The sequence below is a fragment of the Aptenodytes patagonicus genome, chromosome 12 (assembly GCF_965638725.1).
Source record: "Aptenodytes patagonicus chromosome 12, bAptPat1.pri.cur, whole genome shotgun sequence".
Lineage (NCBI taxonomy): Eukaryota > Metazoa > Chordata > Aves > Sphenisciformes > Spheniscidae > Aptenodytes > Aptenodytes patagonicus.
In genome coordinates this window covers 10,078,394-10,092,795 of record NC_134960.1, presented here as the reverse complement: position 1 = coordinate 10,092,795, position 14,402 = coordinate 10,078,394, and positions in this window count along the sequence as shown.

The following is a 14,402-nucleotide window of genomic DNA, read 5'->3' as shown; positions in this document are numbered from 1 at the left end:
GAGAGGCTCTTCTGCAATAGTAGCTCTCTATTCCCCTTGGAGATCAGTGGAACTTCTGATGCACGAGCTCTCCCCCATTTCCATTTCAATGCTGTGCGTGTGGTGGTACCTCCTGGCCTCCTCTGGTCCTTGCCCCCAGATCTTCACCAATACAGACAGAACAATAGCAGAACACTGAGGCACGTTTGCTCCTGGAGGCCCTGTGGGCTGCCTGCTGCTACTGAGCCCCAAGCAAAAGCCAAACCTATTTCCTTCTCGCCTGACAGGATGGGAATATCAGTTGCACTATCCTTTGATTCTGCATCTCAGTTTTGTTTTCTTGCATGTTGAAAAGAAATTTAGGTTTACCACGTGCTTCACTGATCATTGCAAAGCTTTAATAAAAGCTGGGTGTGTTTGGGGGGGAAAAAATCATGAGAATTTTTTTCTTGAACTCTTCTTTTTCACTCGTTAATCAGCGGTCTGGGTCCTGCTCCTCCGTGCGTGCATGTCTGCAGAATTGCATCTTTCTCAAAAAGATGTTTTGTATGTGTCCAAGCTTTTAACCTACATAATTTAGACCGTTTCCATTCTAGCCACACTTAAAAGTCTGTGGAGGCAGGAAATGGGGAATTTCTGGGCAGCACTGTTACGGGGTGCTCTTTAGTATTAGTGAAACAAAGACTTGCCCTCAATTCACAGAATATGTTCTTGATGGATACTCTGTTAAACCCTTCCTGCTGTCCCTGGGTGTGGAAAGATGACCCCAGAAGTTCCTCACACCAGTGATGGGAAGTTTTTCCTTTGTGTAAGATCACCTCACTTCCATGTTAGGGTGCAAGTGGTACCCCAAGTGATTGGGAACAGGAGATGGGAAGAGCTAGGCTTGGTCAGTCACGTGAAATGAAGGCTGGAGGGGTTGTGTTGCTATACAAATACCTTGGGGTGAATGGAAGGAAGGGGGGAGAGGAACTTGTGCTCATCTACAGTGTTCACATGAGGTCAGTAGGGCAGAAGGGAATCACGGGGGTCATCAACTCCAGTTCGTTGCTATCCCCCACAGTATGTCACATCATCACTTTCATAAATACAGGAAGTGGTGTTTAAAAAGTAACAAAAAAATAAGGTTTGCCTTCGCTGCTTATGCCGAGAAGCTGTTTTCTCAGCCTGACTGATCTCTTGGCAATGAACCTTTTAATTTCTACCCTAAATTATTCATAGCTAATTGGCAATGCAAAAGCTAGAGGAAAGGACTATGGATTTACACCAACATTGGTAAGAGGTGAGTGTGCCTGGAGACTGCTCATTAAGAATCAACAGGCCCACCGCAGATTCAACAAACGCACTGTCTGCCAGGACTGCGGATCGGAAACGTGGATATGGCACTGGAGAGGAGCCTGAAGGACTAGGAAGGTATGTGCTGTCTTTTAGGAGACATGGTGCTGCAAGATTGCCACAGGAGTGAACTGAAAGCAGCTATTCTGGGCTGGGGAAGGTGCTCAAAGATGGGGGGCTCAGGCAATCTTCAGAGTTCTGCATCCTGGCAAGAGGGGCATGATGAGTTGAAAACATCTCTGATGCACCTTTTTTTACTCTTAAAAAGGATATTTTCAAGAGGGAGAGGAGAGAAAGGAGGGGAGGCTGCTAGCTTGGAGAGTTCATAGGAGCAGGGCTTTTCTTGAAAGATGGAAGTTACCTTCATTAGGTGCCAACACCATTACAAAGAGTTGTTTGTAAGAGCAAGCCGAGGTGGAGCGTGTACATTGCTGCAGGGTTTATGAGGCAGAGCTTAACTGGCTAGTAAAATCTGCTGGACTAGAAAGTTCAAGGAGGGGTGTGTGTGTGTGTTTGGGTTTGGTTCATTTTTGGTTTTGTTTTTTTCCAACTCAAAAATGCTGATAGAATACCATTTTCTGAAAAACTAGGGACAGCTAGCTGTAGAAGGAACTTAAAAATAAGCCTGCAAGGAATGGGGGTGGGTGGGGAATAAATACTGATAAGCCAAGCAGGCTGTATCTTATGGGTCAGGAAGTTGAGGGATGAAGTGAGAACTGCCAAAACTCACGCCAAGTTAGATCTTGCAGAAGAAATAAACTGTGTAACTTGAAGGGGAACAGCAGAAAAAGGGGGAAGGCTGCTGTGGGGCAGCAGGGAGGTAAGGAATGAAATGAACCTTCTGTCTCGATGCTCTGTAGAGCATCTGGGTGAATGCTCCTGACCTCTGAGCTTTGTCTGGTGCAGAACTCCCTCTTGGACACTGCTTGCTTTGAGTTGATTTTTGTTTTCTCTGCAGCTGTGCATGAGTAAATGGGAAAAAAATGCTTTTTTGAGTGTTTATGGTCAGGGTATAACTGTAGGCTGAGGCTTGAAGTCATTTTCATGTGGACTCCTTCTGATGGTGGTGTGATTGACGAACATTTGGACTCAAAAAGTTGCTTCCAGCTAGGTGATACAATGGGAACAGTTGGGATTTTTATGGCTGGTTGGTTTTTTGTTGGAAATGGGAGCAGTGATCACGTGGTGTGATGGTGTGTGTCTAGTCAGCCCTATCGAGTATCCCAGTGCTGCGGATTTACAGAGTCCATTGCTTTGCACTCAGGGAAATGTATTTACGCAAGGTGAGATGACTCCATGAGAAGAACAAACAAGTCTGTGGCTAGGAATTTGATTTGAAAGCCTTAGTTTGAATTGCATTGCTCTCAGCTCCCTTGGCTTCTGGCTATTTTGCAGCAGAAGAATCTATTTCCTTCCTTGTTCCTAGTGAAGCACTTCATTTTATGCCAAGGCAGAGAGTTCTTGAAATGCATAAGATTTTCCAGCGTGGGAAAACGTCTTCATTCCGAGTCCCCTTCTTTCCTGATTAATTTTAAATTAAATTTCTAAGTTACCTCAATCCTTTTCCTAAAACAGACCAGAATTTGGGCTTAAACTATCTGAATGTTTGAGACCAAACTTGTAACATTTTTCCTAACTGGCAGGGACAGTTAAGGAGTTTGAATTTTGAACCAACTGAAATCAAATTATCTCTAGCAGGTAAGATATAAAATACAAGAAAGTTGATATCAGTGTCTAAAAAAAAAAAACAAAAAAAACCCCACAAACCACCAACCATGCTTGGGAAGGAGAACTGGCTCTTTGAAGCACGTTACGTTGTTGGGAAGCCAGCTGTGTTCAGAATGAAAGTAACCAGATCAGAGTGAAGCTGATGTTGCTGGATTTTGTTCGGGTCAGGAGAGCAAAGGGCAGGAAGCTCGCCTGGTTTGAAGCAGGCAGTACGTCACAGCACAGCGCGGTCATCGCTGGGTTGGAAGTTCTCAAGAAGGAACGGTCCATGGACCACTGCTGGTTTATGCTGCTCTGAGGAAGGCTGTGGAGGCGACTAGTGGATCGGTGCTGGCTTTTTTCCTCCCACATGTTAAATTTCTATGAAGAAACCCTTAAATAATTTTCCAGCACTACTTTTCGGTCTCTGCAGTGTCTGGAGCTGTTGCACATTAGCTAAGTCTGTGCTGTAAGGACTGCTTATTCTAAGTCTTGCCTGTGATGTCACCCCACAAAAACATTTGTGGGAAAGATTGACAAATACATTTCCCTACTAATCTCTTTGGCTTTGCTTGCACTTACAAGGGTGTCAGTAAATGCAATTTTAAACTCAATTTTTCTTAGTGTTGCAATACTGAGTTTAGAAATTAACTGGTCCCCGTTTTTGTGATATGCATGTTCAATCACGTTAAGGATCACAGTTCACTCCCCCACACCCCGAAGAGATCAGTTTTCTTTTTTACAATGCCCATTTCTTTTAACTATGGCAATTTTACTTACCAGCATCCTGCTGGAGTCCAAGGCTAGAGGTGCGGTGACTTCTTTCCTTGGTGCAGTTCAGTGCTGCAGCACTGGGCGGCTGTTCCTGGGAACACCTAGTGCCAACGTGGAGACTGTCCAGGGAAATTCCATCTGTTTTCATAAAGGAAGTTACGATTCAGCTGATAAACCACTCAGCAAATGTATTCTGTGGCTTTAAGGTATTGATTATTCTCTTGAAAACAAACACTGTCTTTTAGAGAAAAAGGTAGCCTGCAAAACTCGGTGAGCTCTCTGCAACTTGGAGTGTAGTAAACGATGCTGAGAGATCATACCTGGCACACACACAAACCTAAAGACGACCATCCTGGTTAAAGAGATAAGATGTCAAAGAAAAACTATTTATATGCATAAGCAAACAACCTAAATTAAAAAAAAAAAAAAGAAGAAGAAAAGATTTCTATGTGTTACAAGTAATTAGACACAAATTTTCCCAGTGGCTGCCATTTCCTGGAGGCTTATAATCCACATCCTTAAATAAATCGGGTAGCTGAAACTCTCTCGGCTAATACAACAGCCAAAGACCAGACGATCTGCAGAATTTTGCAGCAACGGATGTGAAAAGCCCAGGACTGCGATGTGGATAAATGACTTAATTCATAGGAATTTAAAATGTAAAACTGACTTAATTGGATAAAAATAATCAATAGAATAGGTATCTGGAATTTATAAATGAAATGATATACAGTTCCTTAATTGACCATAGTCTGAGTTTTCTTTAAATTGGTTGTTTGCTTCTAGCTTGGGGAAAAAATGCCAGCTGGAATGCAGAGGGATTAAGTTTTATTTATTTTCCTTGCTAAGAACCACATTGTGCAATTTAAAAGGAAATGTCCTTGAAAGATGGGTTCCTTTGTAAACTGTTTCAGCCCTTTTTTGTTTTCGGATGGAAATTAATTTCTCAAAGGCCTTCTGTGTTAGAAAGTGTGTGTTGGTAAGTAAAGAAAAATGGGAAATTGTAACCTGCTAAGACACATCTCGTTTTCAAGGTAAAAATCTTTGCGTGCATGTGGCTGAGTTTTGGGTATAGCTGACCTGGTCATCTTGCTGGAAAAAGGGCTGGTAACGATCTTCATTCGCACAGGTGGTAGGAAACAATCAGTGGGAGAAACTCAAACCCAACTGTTGAATTCTTCATTATACTTTGATGTGCTTAAATATTAATCTTAAGAACTGCAGAAGATGCAACCAAGTGCGTCAGCTCCTTGAGCTCCATGGGTGCAGTTTGGGGGTTCTGGTCTGTGCCTGTTCCTGTGTCCAGCTGTAACAGTGAGGGCTGACTGAAGTGGTTAGAGGCATTTTCACAAAAACCGGGCCCGTGCAGCCATTTCTCACCAGAGCTACAGTTGCATGCAAGGTGGATCTGGCGACTTCCAGGTCCCCATTTTTTTTCTAAAGGTGTGGAGCTGGAGAGAATAATTAAAGGAAGCTGCAGGGTCACCTTTTCCCTTGGTATGGATGAGGAATATAAGCTGAGCTCTGAAAACTGCCTGACCCTGGAGGCAGGCGGTAGGTCCGGGGTGATGTGCTGCTGGTGGGCTGCCGTAATCTTCTCCCCAGGCTTGTTCGCAACGGACAATACAGGTCTTACCCTCGTGGGTTTTTTTTTAGCTGGGTCTGTCTGTGCTCTGATGGGTCCTGAATTGTCCCATTTGGTTTCAGACACAAGTGGGCTCTGCATCTACTCGTGCTGTGCTTTTACGTGGGGAGCAGGCGGCGCTGGCTGTTGTAGGTTCACGCTCCTCTGACGTTGCTCTCTATCGGACTGTGGGATCAAACTTTTCCCTGAGCAGAAAACTGGCACTAAACCGGTGCTTCACTCCTCCTGAGAATCCAACCCTTTAACACATGTCCTAAAGACGTTCGGACCCTTGCATAAACATCTGGACGAAATTAAGCCCCGTGCTTAGACTTCGCCCCTCAGGGTCCCGTGCAACGGGACTCCAAACTTCCCAAAAGCCCGGGGTTGCTCTCCAGAGGGCTCGCTTTTCTCCTTTTCGATTACAGATGAATAGGATGGAGGCAGGAGGAAAAGGGAGGCTGGGAAGGGGGCGAAAGCCCGGGGAGAAGCAGCGGTCGGGTGCCGGCAGGCGCGGGCAGCCCCCGCGGTGGCCACGGCGGGGCAGTGCCGCTCCGCGGACGGGAGCCGGCGGGGGGGGGGGGGGGGGGGGGGGGGCACGGCACCGGGGGGGGCCTTTCATCGGGGTTTTGCAAATTTAAATAGCACCCGGGGAGTTTTACAGGGAAAGAAATAATAACTAAAAAAAAAAATTCCACGTTTGAATTCGCCAACTAAATCCCGGGTGAAGCTGCGCTCCCGCGCGTCCCCCGCGGTGCCGGTGCTCTGCTAACGGTTCGTGTCTGCAAAGTTGCTGGGAAAAATGGGATTTACATTTACAGGGGAGCAGAGATCTGCTCTGACACCGGCATCTTTCCTTCGGCTTGAAAGACGTTTTTTCCCCCCTTTCTTAAAAACCAGACAGCGTAGTCGACTCCGTTCTCAGTGACAAAGCAGTTAGGAGCCACGAAGCAATTCTTTTTTTTTTTTGAGCTTCCCACAGATTAAGATTTATATGATAGAAATAATTTGATTGGGGTCAGGGTTTCTGCTCAATATAACCCAAGGGTATTCTAAGAACTGCTTGGATTCTGGTGAAATCCCGCTGGGTGCCAATCAACACCGTCCAGCTTCAATTATGGATTCAGATATTTTTTCCTCTTCCCTTTGCACAGGGTTTTTAAAGCTGAGATATGCAAACACCAGGCCATTGTCAAATACCCCAATGGGAGACTGCTCTTCAGCTCCTTGAACACAGTATCTTTTGCCTTCTTGCATAAATATTTTAATTGCTAATTTGCTGGTCTCATTTAACACAGATTTGGCATTTATCACTTGAAGTTAAACTTGTTAAAATTGACAATTTTCTTGGCTACCTATGTTAATAATTTAAAGGGAAAGCTCATTATTAAATTATTATGGGTAATTATTTTGTAACTAGTGTGGAAATTGTCATTTCTGCAGCCTTAACAGATCCTAGAAGAAGCATGTGCCGATCAATAAGGATCAAATCCCAGAAAGTGTGAAGAGGCACAGGAACAGTGTCTTCTGTATAAAACGTTATGTAGCTGGGGGAAAATATTAAAATTAAAATTAGACTATAATTCTCTATACTTGCAACTCCAAAGCCTTGGAGACTGCTGAAGCAAAGTGGTGTAGTTGGAGGGTCATAACAGCCTTTTTAACTCTGGGTTTCGATTCGTTCTGAAGCTGTGCATGGGAAACTGCTGGGATGGGATTTGGGTGAGTGCACCTTGCAGAGCTCAACGGGAGTATTGTATACGATAAGATGTTCTTTGCGTGTGTGCTGGCTATTCGTGCAATACAGATGCTGTGGGCCTGCCAGACCCACAGTACAGCACCCCACTGCCTTTTGTATGGCTAGTGGCAGTTTGTCCAGCACTTTCCTAGCATGTCCGAGACTCCTGGAATAATGAAAAAAATGGTTTTGCCTTAATTTTTAATTTTCTGCCTGAAAGATACCAAGTTCAGAAAAGTAACTACCCCAAATATTAAGGTATGAAGCCTTGTTCTGGCACAGCGTGAAGCGCAGGCTTTGCTGTTTGCAGAGTCTGTGGCCCGAGAAGGCTGCACAGTGCATGAAGTGAGCACTAGCACATGTGGAGCAGGATCAAGGGCTACTGGTAGCAGTTCGCGTTATTCCTGGGTGGCACTGATACTTTTTTCCTTTGTAAGACGTCAGGCAGTGGTTAATGCTCCGTATTCCTCTGAGGCAGTAAGTTTGTCTTCTCTGAGAAATGATACTTAAGTGTGATGAATAAAACTTTAATTTCCAGATATCAAAAGCAAACACAAGCAAGAGGAGCAGATCATTTCTGCATCATACCTTGAAAAAGGTGACTGTCAGTGCTGTTTTCATTTGTCAGAGAACACGCTTGTTGGGGTGGTATTTGCAGGCTGTAGTTTGGGATCGTAAATCCAGCACTCCCATCTAGCACGCACCCTTATCTGCTGAAATGGTGGGCAGAGGTATGCTGAGTCCCAGTCTTTCAGGATTTCCAGTGGTCAGGTAAATGCTGCTGATTTCAGTGAGTCGGTGCTAAGCTTTGCTGGGCAGAAAAAGTCCTGCTCCTGCCATGTAAATGGTGCAGAGGAGCCTTTCCCCTGCCTGCAGCGCCAGACTTCCCATCCCTGGTAGGTGTTCGTGCTGGAGTCAGTGCTCATGTGTTTTTGTAGGTACGGTGCACCCCTGCGCATCAGCCCCTGGCCCCAGCAGCTGTCTCCATCGCTTACACAGAAGCATTTGGCAGAAGCGTGTTGCGTTTTGGTGGTGACATAGTCATCATAGATGTAATTCCCTTAAAAAGGATGTTTTGAGGTGCAAGGCGTGTTACCAAGGCAGGTGATGCCAGCGTGGCCCCTCCGGCATTCCCCAGTTTCTCAGCATCCGGCCAGCAGTCTCCGCAGCTGGATTTAGCCCATTGAAAAATGCAGAGAACAATGAGGTAAACCCCCTCCCCGCTCCCACCAGATGGCCCTCACGCTTTTTTAATTTTACTCTAAACGGCTGGTAAATGCTCTGCAAGCACTTGGTGAGTTTACAAGGGATGCGAGTCTTTCCTGTCACTTTATTTGGGGAGCGTGCAGCGTGGACTCCTGAATGGTGCCAGTGCCGGTGGCAGACACCCCCCCGCCTTTCTTGGCGGTCCCCCTGTTTTCCTGGGTCTGTAGGTCAAGTCCTGAAGGCGAAGTGCTGAGGGACTTCAGGAGGGTGCAGAGCAGGTCCTGGAACCGTTGCTAAGCTGGACCTTGCACATGTATGTTACAGACCTTGCACAGTATGTCTAGCTTGTGCACCTGGCCCTGGGGCTAATTTGGAGGCAGGCTGGGCTCCGAAGGGCAGGCGGCTGTTTCTTGCTCAGACGTCAGCCCTCGGTCTCTGCCTGTCAGCAGTTGCCAAATTCTGCCAGCGATGCTTTACACTTTTTGAGAGCAAGGGACAGTTTGGGAAGTACTGAGTTAGGCAACAACTTATTTTCCTGTTGGTCTCAAAAAAATAAGAAAGGACATTTACTAACTCCTTACCCCTTACCTTGACATTTGAGTTTCAACTTTATGGTAGTGTTATAATATTGAGAAATTCAAAAAGAACTTTTCAGCTTGCAAAATTGTGAATTTCTGAGTTTTGGCACTAGTATAAACCAGTTCTTGATCCTGGATTTCCTAATGTTTGCATCTTCCCTCCTACGCCAGGATCATTTTCCCTTTGAGAACAATACCGGATTTGGCGCGCTCGTGCTGTACTGTTACTGGAGTATTTTACTGCATTAACTAGTAGATTTGTTTATGCACAGAAAGGTTCTGCCCAGACATCAGTGCTGTAAGCTTTTCCATCTGCATGCCCCCATCCTGACCTTGATCTACTGTAGGGCTGCGGAGGACTTGTTCACGCTCCAGCCTTGCAGGCTTTTCTATCGGGATTAGCTTTAAGGGGCTCAAGTTGTTGAAGGGTTTTTCTACTGATAAATGGATTGAGACCCATATTTTAATCTCACGTCATCAAGCATTCATCAGATACTCTTGGTCATTACCGACAGAGCCAGGTTTGAACTAGTGACCTAGCAGTAAAAGGTCCCATTAGCAATTTCCTTAAACTGTCAAGTCATTGCATAACGCAAATGAAATGCAATGGGATTCCCCCCCCCCCCCCCCCCCCCCAGGTAAAGGCAGTGGGTTTCTACCTAAACTTTATTTACTAATGACTGCATTACCAAAACACTCTGTGTTAAAGTCTTTGCGCTCTCATGTAAGCCAGAAATATGAAGAAACACAAAGATGGGGTATATCACCCGAATGCAGCCCCTCCGCACAGGGCAGTTGCGTGGTCCGGCAGTGCCATGCAAACTTCACCCTTTTGTTTCCATGAATGTGGACAGTGCTGGAGAGTCCTGGTGGCAAACCCCATCCTCACCGTGCCAGGTGTAGCACATGCACCCCGTGCCAAGACGGATCCGGGCTGTGTGTGTTCTCTCCATAAGCAATAAAAGCGGAGTGTGACAGGCATTTAGAAAAGCTTCTTTGGCTCCCGTCACACTGCACTGTTCTTTTACCAGCAATTTTTGTATCCAAGTTCTTTCTCTCTTTACAGAATCATTTGAAGAAATAATGTGTGAGGGGGGAAAAAAAAAAATTACCTCCGGCAGTCATGTTATAATGGCTCTTGTGCTGACAGCCCTTTGGGAACAGTGGCAGCAGCGGGGTAAGTATATATGACATCTTTGTAGTGATAAAGAAACAAATAAATGTTCCCATTAACACTCCATCAGGTCAACAGCTATTCCAGACCAACGTGATGTTAGAGGAACCGCTTTGATTCATATCGTCTAAGACACACTTCTCTTGCAACATATCTTCTGGAAGGCACATAAAACAGAGGTCCTGCTCTAGCCAGGTGGAGTCATTAAAGAATCAGTGAACTTTTTACAAGTTGCTTGAAATACCCTGGCTAGAATCCAGCTCCAGTGTTGTTGCTGTGTCTGTTTAACAGTTCCTTCATCACACCATGACAATGACTCTGTTTCAGCGCTGGAGGAAATTTCTCCATACGTCGTTTGTAATGCATTCTGGGAGGCTTCTGAAGGCTTCCTAAGCCCTGCGGTGAGATCGGTGGGATGTGAGCCTTACCGTAACAATCTGCTCGGGAAGCATGAGCAGCATTTGTATATCATCCATAATGAATGTGTGTGCATATGGAAAAAACGCAGATGCCTGCTCAGACAGGCTACCCTTTTCCTGTGGAAGTCAGTGGGAGCTGTGCTTGGGTAAGGACTACGATGTCTTGTTCCCTGCACAAATGCTAGGTAGTGAACAGCACCTTCCAAAATATTTCTATTCAGGAGAGCGTTTAAAGCACACTTTAGCTCTGCTGAAATGCAGACTTTAAAACAGGTACAGACTTTATAACCAACATGGGATAACCCAGAGTTCCTAATGAGTGTGATGCCTCCTTCCCATGTAGCGGGCACTGTCCGGTTGTCTCTTTACCAGAACTTTCATAACTTTTTCTCACAGGTTGAATATTTTTGAGAAAAGGTCCTAAGAAGGGATGTGTGAAGTCCGGGTGGATGTCTTAGGTCTCCCTCACGTCACAGAGATCCTGGACAAAGATAAAAACAGACCCCCCCCGTTCTGGATCACACAAAGCGGGGATTTGAACTTCGAGTTGTCCAAAGCTCTGGAAAGTACGTATAAAAGTGAGTATCTCTTTGTATCTTAAACTTCATTGCAGCCAAAGCACTTCTATGCTATGCTCTGGCAAAATCTCATTGTCAAAGGTATGCCTCTGGCTCCAGGCAAAATGTCTAAGCCCAGATCACGAACTTAGTTCTGCTTCTGCTGAAATCATAAGACCTTCTGATGTTAACATGAATGCCAGAGAAAATAGGTTTCAAAACGGTCAGCAGAAAAAGAGCAGCCAAATCCTGAGCAATCAGGTCCGAGGCATAGAGAACTTAACGCTTGCCAATCCAGCAAGTTACGCGTCTCTCTTACCACTCCCCTGTTTGAAGGAAGAGCCTGAGATTTTTGGAGTACACCCTTCAAAAGAGTTTGTGCACCTTTAAAGTCGAAATCCCAAGATGCAAAGTCCTCAGAGTTTATGTAAGTGTTTAAAAGGAGATATGGATTCCTGAGTCACTTAAATACTTCTGATAATATTCAGTCTTGATTCAGCAAAGCGTGTGACAACTTTAGTAGATGTTTAAATCCATTCCATGTAATATGCTTAAACTCGTCCTCTCAGAGGGAGGGAGTGCATGCCTCTGGGTTTCTCCCTTTCCTCTGAAATGGGAGACATGTACATCTCCCTGAAGCCAACAGCAGTTGATTATATGTTTACCGTGCTTTGCTGAACTGACAATGTAAAAATCATAGCAAGATTTTGTGTGATAAAATAACCATAATCTGCCAGTGGCTGCCAGAATAAACAAATAAATACATGCTAACCTTAAACGTGTTGCAAGCTTGTGTGAGTACTGTAGGGAGTGGAAATCTGCAGCTGTCTATAGCGTAGTGCAATTTCCACTGATGTACTGAAGAAATAGATTTCATCTGCTCTTATCAGTGAAAGCCGGAGGTGTTTGCCCTTTGCAGGGACGGTTTGCCCTTTTGGCAGGAGTAGGGCTGCCAGCAGGGTCCCGCGATGCGTTAGGGCTGGGAGGTTCTCGGGACAGAGGCATCACATCCCTGCCGCCGACACGCCATGGTCTAGGCAGCGCTGTGGTCCAGCTACACCTGCAGCCGTATTTACCCCGCGGCAGCAGTAGCATTCCGACGGCTGAATTCACGGCTGGACAAGACCCCGTGCCCTTGCCCACGACCGACGGCGCTACGGGCTGTGCGAGCATCCCGAATATTTGGGGTGAGCCACAGCACCCAGCCCCCCAAACCCAGGCGGGTAACTCTGCTCTGCACCGTCTGTGCTCAGAACTAATTTGCTGTCAGATGTGGGGAGGCGGGTCCCCCGGGAACCCCATGGGGCAGGCGGGTGTTGGGGTGCCAGAGGGGGGCGGTGGCAGCTGCCCCGCAACACCCCTCTGGCGCGCCCTCTCCCCCCCCCCCCCCCCCCGGTGCTGCGCGTCCCCACACCCGCGGTGCCAGCGGGAGCGGCTCCCCCGCGCGGCCGCCAGGTGGCGCCGTGGCCACGCGGCGCCGCGGCCCCCGGCACCGCCCCCCCTCCCCCGCGGCGGCACCGGGGGCGCTCGGCTCCGCCGCGGGGAGGGGGCACCGGGGGGGGCTCGCCTCCCCCCGGCCCGTGAGAGCGGAGGTGGGGGTGCCCTCCCCTCTCCCCCACCGTGCAGCACTGTGCGGGGCTGGCCCCGACGTAATTCCACAGCTCTGCTCGCCCCCCACCCCCGGAGAGTTGCCGGGGGGGCTCCTGCTCCGGGCGTAACGGGGGGAGCGCGGCAGCGGGGGGAGCTGAGCTCGGGGCCGGGGGAGGCGCCTCGTATCCCCCCGTCCCGTATCCCCCCGTCCCGTATCCCCCCGTCCCGTCCTTCTCCTTCCGACGAGCTGCCGGGAGCGGGTCCGCTCTGCCGGACTCTCGCTGCTGCCCGGGGGTCCCGCACCCCCCCCGCTCCCAGGCACCCCGAGGTGGGTCCCACCCTTCCTCCCCGCCCCTTGCAGGCCAGGCATTTTCCAAATGCTTCCTCAGTGCCCCGCTGCTTCCGACCCGCAGGGGTTAACCCTGCCCCAGGGCCGGCAGCCTCCCCCTGCCATGGGGGGAGAGCCCCATGGCCCCATCCCAGCGGGAGGCAACTCGGGGGTCCCCAGCCCCAGTCGCCAAGGGGCAGGGGAGGCAGGAGGAGGAAAGCTCCTGGATGAAACGTTTCCATCTACATCGCCTGCTGCTGCTTCTTCGCAGCTAGTTGGGTAAAAGTGGGGTCCTGTCATTACTTTGCTGTGTACCCTCTGTCTGGTCCCACAGGCATCCAGGCTCCTTCCTCCTGAACAGGGCAAGCAGAGCATCATATCCCAATCCTCAGTCCTCTGAGCCTTTTTCTCCTCTTCTCCTTCTCCCTAGGAGCAAGCCAGGTAGGACGAATAAAACACTCCAAGTAGCTGAACAGTGTCATCACCTGCCAGGGCAGACATTGGATTTATCTGTGGATGGAAAGTCTTTGGATCAAAACAGGAGTCTGTTTGCCATAAGGAAAATACTCATGAAAAGCGTCTTTGCTGGGGAGGGTATGAGTGAACTGTTCCCAAGCCCTCAAGCCCCTTCCACCTCTGCATCAGCAGAAAGTGCAGGTACATGCTCAGATCCCGGGAGCTCTGCTTTCAGTCCCACCTTGAGAGGAGAGGCTGCTTTTCCCTTTCCCCCCATCTGCACGAGTCCATTGTTCATGTGCCTTCTCCCGAGAAGGGCAGGAAGGAGCATGGTCCCTTTGGGGGTGCCTCATCCAACTGCAAAGGTCAGGGAGGAGGGAGCAGAAGGCTTTTCTCTCAGAAATTCCCATTTCCAACCACTTCTTCCCTTCTTTGGGGTCTGGGCAGAGGGAAGCGGGGCCTGACCGTCCCCCCTGTGCTGGGAGCCCAGGGCAGAGGGAGTGGGGACTGGAGGCAGAAGGAAGGAGTTGTCCTGGATAAACTCCAGGTCAGAGGCAAGAGGGGCCCTGGGCCCACTTGGAAACCGTCTCAGGGAAGGGGAGAGGCTTTTCCCCATGCAGGATACTCCTGCGCTCCGGGACCTCTGTCTCCAGCCTTGTAGGGCTTGTGTCCTCTGGAGTGAAGCGTCCTTCCATGGCCCCCCTTGTTCAAAGGCCTCAAAACCAGTTGTTCCCCAGGAGCCCTGTTTTCTCCCTGTTTTCTCCTATGTAGGACGAGCAAGCCAGGGCCAGCCCTTTCCTCTTCCTTTCCCTTCCACTGGCATTTGGATCCCAGCATTGCCCCATCCCTGCTGTCCGTCATGACTGGGGACACTGTGACCATATCCCGGTCCTGTTTGTAAGCTGCTCTTGCCTGTGCTGCAAAGTTGCAGCTTATG